This window comes from Nicotiana tabacum, chromosome 23 (genome assembly GCF_000715075.1).
Source record: "Nicotiana tabacum cultivar K326 chromosome 23, ASM71507v2, whole genome shotgun sequence".
Taxonomy (NCBI): Eukaryota; Viridiplantae; Streptophyta; class Magnoliopsida; order Solanales; family Solanaceae; genus Nicotiana; species Nicotiana tabacum.
The window spans coordinates 109,325,381-109,332,592 of NC_134102.1; the positions used below are offsets into that span (position 1 = coordinate 109,325,381).

At 36.5% G+C, this 7,212-nt stretch overlaps 1 long non-coding RNA gene and 1 other non-coding gene across 2 annotated transcripts; one reads left to right on the top strand and one right to left on the bottom strand.

Moving 5' to 3' along the window:
* The first annotated feature begins 337 nt into the window (after positions 1 to 337).
* Positions 338 to 6,393, top strand: LOC142177577 (uncharacterized). Its single transcript, XR_012706118.1, has 2 exons — positions 338 to 516; positions 6,213 to 6,393. It is a non-coding gene; the product is annotated as an uncharacterized LOC142177577 (long non-coding RNA).
* LOC142177808 (U1 spliceosomal RNA) lies at positions 364 to 524 on the bottom strand. The gene has a single exon (XR_012706359.1). It is a non-coding gene; the product is annotated as a U1 spliceosomal RNA (small nuclear RNA).
* Positions 6,394 to 7,212: the final 819 nt, after the last annotated feature.

Sequence of the window (7,212 nt, forward strand, 5' to 3'; positions counted from 1 at the left end):
ATAGACATTGTGTCCTTTTAACTATTATATACTTCGCTAAATGACATTTTTTCAACTTTTTACTGAAGCTGGAACGAGGAATAAATAAACTTTCTAAGATAGAGTAAACAATGAAACAAACAATTGTAATATTTAACTTTGGTCATTTTCATTCAGCAAAATAAAACATAGTAATGATACACCGCAGTTTTCGCAACTGTTCGAAAAGTTTTGATTAGTTGCTTCTCCGATCCCGAAACTTGTGTAGGGGCCGCGCGAACGGAGCAAGTTTCGGGATCGGAAAAGAAAACTCTCATTGTGCGAATTCCAGGCCATTAGACAACATAAAACCAAATGAGGAGAAAATTTTAGGTTTAGAATTGTGTAGGGGCCGCGCGAACGCAGGACCCCACTACCACAAATTATGACGTAGGCTCGACCACTTGGGTCGACCTTAGGCAAGCACCCCTCTAAAGTGCAATGAAGGTCACCAACCTAGGCCATGGGTCTTATTGATCGCCCATTGACCCCATCCAGGTAAGTATGTTTCATGTAGCTCCTTGCCATGCTTCTATACCCCCTCCAACTCCTTTTTTTTCTTTGTGCCAGCCGATGAGGGAAATCCAGTGCTTAATCTATCCCTCTTATATTCTCTCCGAAACATTTTATTGCTACTGAATGTTGTTTATTTCAAGTATAATCAAGATGCCTATCCATATAATAATTTTATGTACAAATATATAAACCCCTTTCTTTCCTTTTTCCCCTTCAATTTAATGTCACACCATGATTTGAAATAGGGCAGAATGAAATTAGTTGGAGATTAATCTGGTTTTGTTTATAGGTAGAAGTTAACTTTAAAAGAAGACTTATTGTAAGTATTAGTAGAACGTATTCTACTAATACTTAATATTGCATACGAAAGCCTATTTTAACTCTTGTTGCTTCTCTATACTTTTCTACTGTTAAACAAATACAAGAAAAGTATTAAAATTCTAGCCATCTTAAAAATAACTATCTTTTCTCTTCTCCGCTCCCCTTATAGGTAGCATTTTTCGTAAAATGTTGAAATTTTCTCCCCAATTATAATGTGAACAAATCATGTGATCCATCTTCAATGACAAAGTCAAATGACTGGTACTGTGCTGGATAGTGGTGGCAAAATAGATTAAAAAAATAATTATCCATCTATATTATTGACTAAAAAATAAATTGGATAATGAACTTTTTTTTAAAAAAAGAGAGAGGATGAAATCCATATTATCCGATTAAAAAATGGAGGACTAGAAATTCTCCCAAAAATGACCATATTCGGGAAGCCATGAATAAATACCCATAATTATCTACCGATTAACACATTTTCTATCCGTATTGAATATGGGCAGGTCGGATATTTTATCCATTTTTGCATTAATCGTTTTCAATCCACTCATATCTGATCCGATCTGCCCGTTTGTCACCCCTAGTGCTGGATTAAGGGTGTTTTATACATACAACCTAATATTAGAAAAAAAACATATGATTACTGCAAAAAGTCACTAAACTTCAAAATCTCAAAACCTCCTAACGAAGAACAAAGTGTGATATAATCAACTATAGGAATACAATGTGCATTCCGCTGGATAATCTTACTCGATTTTTATTGTTCTGTTCAAACTTATCAATATCCAGTAGGCTCATATTATTATCAAATGGGATGAATTCCCTATATAGCTTCAGATGTTGAGTATCTGTTTCCAAAAGTTAATAAGGGAAAGTTAGTCCCAACTGCAGTAATAAATTATCATTTTCATTCACAAGGATTAACATAGAAAAACCCACAAAGTCTACCAGTTAATTCCACTTATATCCCTATTAAACATCAAAGATTAGAACTAGAATTGTAGGGGGCACTCAACTTGAAAACCCCTCCAAAAATTGGCATGAGTTTTGCGTTGTGCTCACTGAGTGGCTGCATGAGTTTTGCGTTGTGCTTAAGTACCTTTAATATCAACAAGAAGTTTGGGCTTACTCTTTCTTTTATGATGTGGGAGTCAGCTCTCTTCTTCCGCTTTAGTCTCTTCACTGTTTTGTTCAATTATTCTGTTCAATTACATTTTAAATAGAAGCCACTTGAGGGTAAAGGCAGGGATAAGAGGTTGTTTTAGGCTAGCCAAGATGAGAGAGAGAAAGGCCCGTGACTTGGACCAAGTGAAGTGCATCAAGGACGAAGAAGGTAGAGTTTTGTTGGATGAGGCGCATATCCGTCGGAGATGGCAGACTTACTTCCATAGTCTCTTAAACGAGGACAGAGAGGCGGATCCAGGATTTTAAGACTATGGGTGCACCACGATACTTGTCATAATATTAAGTGATGTATATATTTTTTTTTTTTAGTGTTTTATGACATAGTAATAAATTTGCACATTATTCAACGAGATAAGCTATAGTCTTACTATTCTAAATCTGTGTTTTTCATTAATATTATCAATTATAATCCAACAATCATTGCAAAATGTTTATCTTAAAACATGTTCAGGCTTTAGCATATAATTCAAAATAAAAAGGAAAAGTAGAATACTAATGAAAATTTAATACTGTAAAAATTGAAACTTTGCAAATTTTATAGCTAAAAGAAAATGAAATTATCAAAAAGCTCTTAGAGCATATGACAAGTTCTTTATATGTGACTTGCTTATCCAAAAAAAGAAAAGTATATTTTATCCTATAAATTTTGAAATTTATTTTTTAATAATTTGATTGAAATTCAAATATGTTTATGCAATAATTTTGGATAAAAATATTTAAAACAAGTTTCATCATGGACTTAGATCTTATTGCCACATAAATTATTTATAATAAAATTAATTTATAGTTGATCAAGATAAGACAAATATCAATGCAAGTAATAAGTAGTTTAATTTCTGACTCCTTAAATTGTTGTTTACCATGAAGACTTGGAGAAGGAGATAAAAAGGAAAAAATGATAAGAAGGAAAAAAAATAGAACTAAAACAAAAAAAGAGCTACGAGGTACAAACTAAAAACGTAGTATTATATTAATGTGTGTCCATGGGGTCTCGACCGGAGGCACCAATGCCAAAATTTGAGCATGGGTGCCATCTACTCTCTATGGCTAAACCATTAAAAATTTGTACATAAATTCTGCTTTTACTTGGCAAGAGGATGGTTGCATGTGCCCCACATTTGTTAACATAGATACGCCCCTGAACGAGGATGGGAACAAAGACATTGTTCTGGGTGATTTGGGATCCTCCGAAAGTCGTTGCGACTGTGGGTATTGCAGGCGGATTAGAGTTGAGGAGGTTGTGGGGGCTAAGCGTAAGATGAGCAGGGGCAGAGTGACCGGACCAGGTGAAATCCCGGTGGAGTTTTGGAAGAGTGTGGGCAGGACGGGCTTGGAGTGGCTTACTAGGTTATTTAATGTCATTTTTAGGAAGAAAAGATGTCCGAAGAGTGGAGATGGAGCACGCTGGATGTTGTGTAAAAGAATAAGGGTGATATCCAAAATTGCAACAACTATAGGGGTATTAAGCTGCTTAGTCATACTATGAAGATGTGGGAGAGAGTGGCGGAGCTAAGGGTGACGAGAATGGTGTCTATTATTAAGAACCAATTTGAGTTTATGCTGGGACGTTCGACTATGGAAGCCATTCACATTGTTAGGAGATTGATGGAATAATATAGGGAGATGAAGAGGGACTTGCATATGGTGTTCATCGATTTAGAAAAGGCTTACGATAAAGTCCTGAGGGATATTTTGTGGAGATGTTTGGAGGCTAGAGGGTACATGTTGCCTGTATTAGGGTTATTAAAGACATGTATGAGGGAGCGAAGACCTGAGTGAGGACAGTGGGAGGGGTTTCGGACCATTTTTCGGTCATGATGGGGTTGCATCAGGGGTCGGTACTCAGCCCTTTCTTGTTTGCCCTAGCGATGGACGTACTAAGTCGCCACTTCCAAGGGGAGGTGTCGCGGTGCATGTTATTTGCAGACGATATTATTTTGATTGACGAGATGCGAGACGGTATTAACTCGAGGTTAGAGGTGTGGAGACAGACCCTGGAGTCTAAAGGTTTCAAACTGAGCAGAACCAAGATAGAATACTTGGAGTGTAAGTTTAGTGGTGGTGCTCAGGGAGTGGAAGGGGAGGTGAGGCTGGATTCACAAGTCATCCCTAGGAGGGGGAGTTTTAGGTACCTTGGGTGTATTATAAAGGGGGATGGGGAGATTGATGAAGTTGTCACACATCGTATTGTGGCAGGATGGATGAAATGAAGACTTGTTTCCGATGTTTTGTGTGACAAAAAGGTACTACCAAAACTTAAGGGTATGTTTTATCGAGTGGTGGTCAGACTGGCTATGTTGTATGGGGCTGAGTGTTAGCCAGTCAAGAGCTCTCACGTCTACAAGACAAAAGGTAGCAGAAATGAGGATGTTGAGATGGATATGCGGGAACACCAGATTAGATAGGATTCAGAATGAAGTTATTCGGGACAAGGTGGGTATGGCCTCTATTGAGGAAAAGATGCGGGAAGCATGACTTAGATGATTTTGACATGCGAGGAGGAGAAGCACAGACGCTCCGGTAAGGAGGTGTGCGATATTGACATTGGAGGGCCTTAGGAAAGGTAGAGCTAGGTAGGCCGAAGAAGAGTTGGGGTGAGGTGATTAGGCATGAGATGACGTAGCTACAACTGACCGAGGACATGACCCGTGATAGGAAGGTGTGGAGGTTGAAGATTAGGATAGTAGGTTAGGCAGTCTAGATTATTTATACCGGTAGTGTTAGTACATACTCTCGCATTTGGTTAGTAGTAGGCTTATTTGAATACGTGTCATTTTTTTTATATTCCGATCATCTTACTATCTTGTTATGTATGCTACTTTTACATAATTTTTCGGTGTTGTCCCGTCTTATTTCTTATTATTAGTGTGGTACATGTGCTTACCTGAGCCGAGGGTCTATTAGAAACAGCCACTCTACCTCCACAAAGGTAGGGGTAAGGTCTGCGTATACACTACCCTCCCCAGACCCCACTATGTGAGATTATACTGGGTATGTTGTTGTTTAGATACTGGAAGCTGGATTATGTAATGCCGCATGCAGAGGGAGATTCAAGATTTGAAGTTATGGGTTCCTATGATAACTTTAAGTAAATTTATAATAATAGTTGGGTTCACAGTTAAATATTTATAGATATTTAGTGAAATATTTAACACATACACTGTCTAGGCAAAAGTTATTGGGTTCATGTATACCCGTATGTCGTATGGAAAATGCGCCCCTGGTCGCATGGAATGTATGCTGATATCTTGAGTTTCCAATGCATGTTTGTTTTTAAGTGAATAATGGAGGACCCAATTGAGACAATCCGAAAACAAAGCAACTGCCAAGATGCGCGCAAACTGATTTAGACACCATTGTTATAGAAACAAATACATTGCATCCCTTTTACCATCTTTAGGTTGGCTCTACAATGGAATTTAGTAGTGTTAAGGGAACTTGTAGAACTGGAGCTATGACCTTGAAATCCTAAGTAAAATGAATGATGCACCACCCTAGAAGAAGAATATTCTACTATTAGTAAAATGGCTCAATAGATTAATCGATAATGTGAATTCAACTGTTGATTTCACTATGGAAATTGACGAAATTTTTATAGCTAACGGTTTCCTTAGAAAGTATTTTCAAACAACCAACATACTTATTTTCTCACAAGCATTTTTCTAAAGATATTGTTCTCAGAAGAAAAACACAAAGGAACCTACATCCATACAATTTTCTTTGTTTTATTATGAAAATATTATTGTGGATATTCATTTATTAATCCGATGTAGATAATCTTCCTGAAGAAGAATATCTATTTAGTACTTCATTGAAGTTTATCTCCAAGCAGCTGATGCAGGCAGGTTGCAAGCAACTCAATGAAATGATTTACAACAGCTTCTTATTAAGCAGGCAGGTTGCGAGCAGCTCATGCAGACAGCTTAGAAGCAGCTCAAAAAAAGCCCTGCAGATGCTTCCCGAAAAGCCTCGCAGCTGCTTCCTTTCTTCTAAAAATAGAGGAGATTTTAGTTCACTATTAGATCAGTTTGAAGTCGAATAATATATTAGTCTCTCTCTATACTTGTCTTCAGTTTATTTACTTTACAGTTTTTATTTTATAATACGTTATCATCATGAGACTCTACAATTTTGAGCACTTACTTCGAATTTAATTTCTATTTCAGTGTCCACCTCCGATGTAAGGCGACACTCTTATGTTCGTGGTTAGATCTTGTTTATTCTAAGTATTGTAAGGCAGATTATATCTTTGAAGTGGTGAGCTTTTATTCTTGACAGTGGTAATGTAGATATCACTTATGTTTGGAGTGACCAAATTTATGTAAAGTAATTTGAGCTTTTTGCTTATATTTGATTTAATATCTTTATCATCACTTGCTTGGTTATGTGCTACGTATACAATACCTATTTTGGTATTTATTTTCATCCTAATTATCTTTAAAAAGGATTACAAGGTGGATAATATTGTTAGATCCACTTAAACTCCAGCAGAGGTTGCAAAAAATATACAACCACCAGAATTGGTTATGTTTCATATATCTCATTGTAACTAAATATTGTTAACCACTAGAAGTGGTATATGCCTAAGACCACCAGAAGTGATAATTTAGGCTTGCTATGGTTACAATAAAGATAACTAAGAGAGAAAATATATTCTCTATATTACATGCATACCTCGATTTGCTCATAAAGTAGAAAATATATTAAAAAACGTTCGAAGCCATCACAATTGGTATGGTTAATGCACGTTCAAATAATTATGTTCTATTTCCTGAAGGATGAGAATTTTTGATAGTATTAATTCAATCCCTGAAGTGAATGTGACAATATTAATAAAGTTTGTAAATATGAACACACTCTTTATATAAATGTACTACAACTCAACTCTAGAAGAGGTAATATGATTAAGAGAATATATTTTTAATATTTTATATTTTAAAGTTGCTCCTGAAGTAGTAAAATAATTGAAATTTCTTCCTGAAGCAGGAAAATATTATGGGCGATGGTTTCTTGTGCTTAAACAAAATAATGAGCTATTCAAAGTTCTTTTTGAAGCACATTTTTATTCCCCGGAGTGAATGAAGAAATACCACAACTCTGGTAAGGAGGTGTGCGAGGTTGACATTGGAGGGCCTTAGGAGAGGTAGAGCTAGGTAGGCCGAAGAA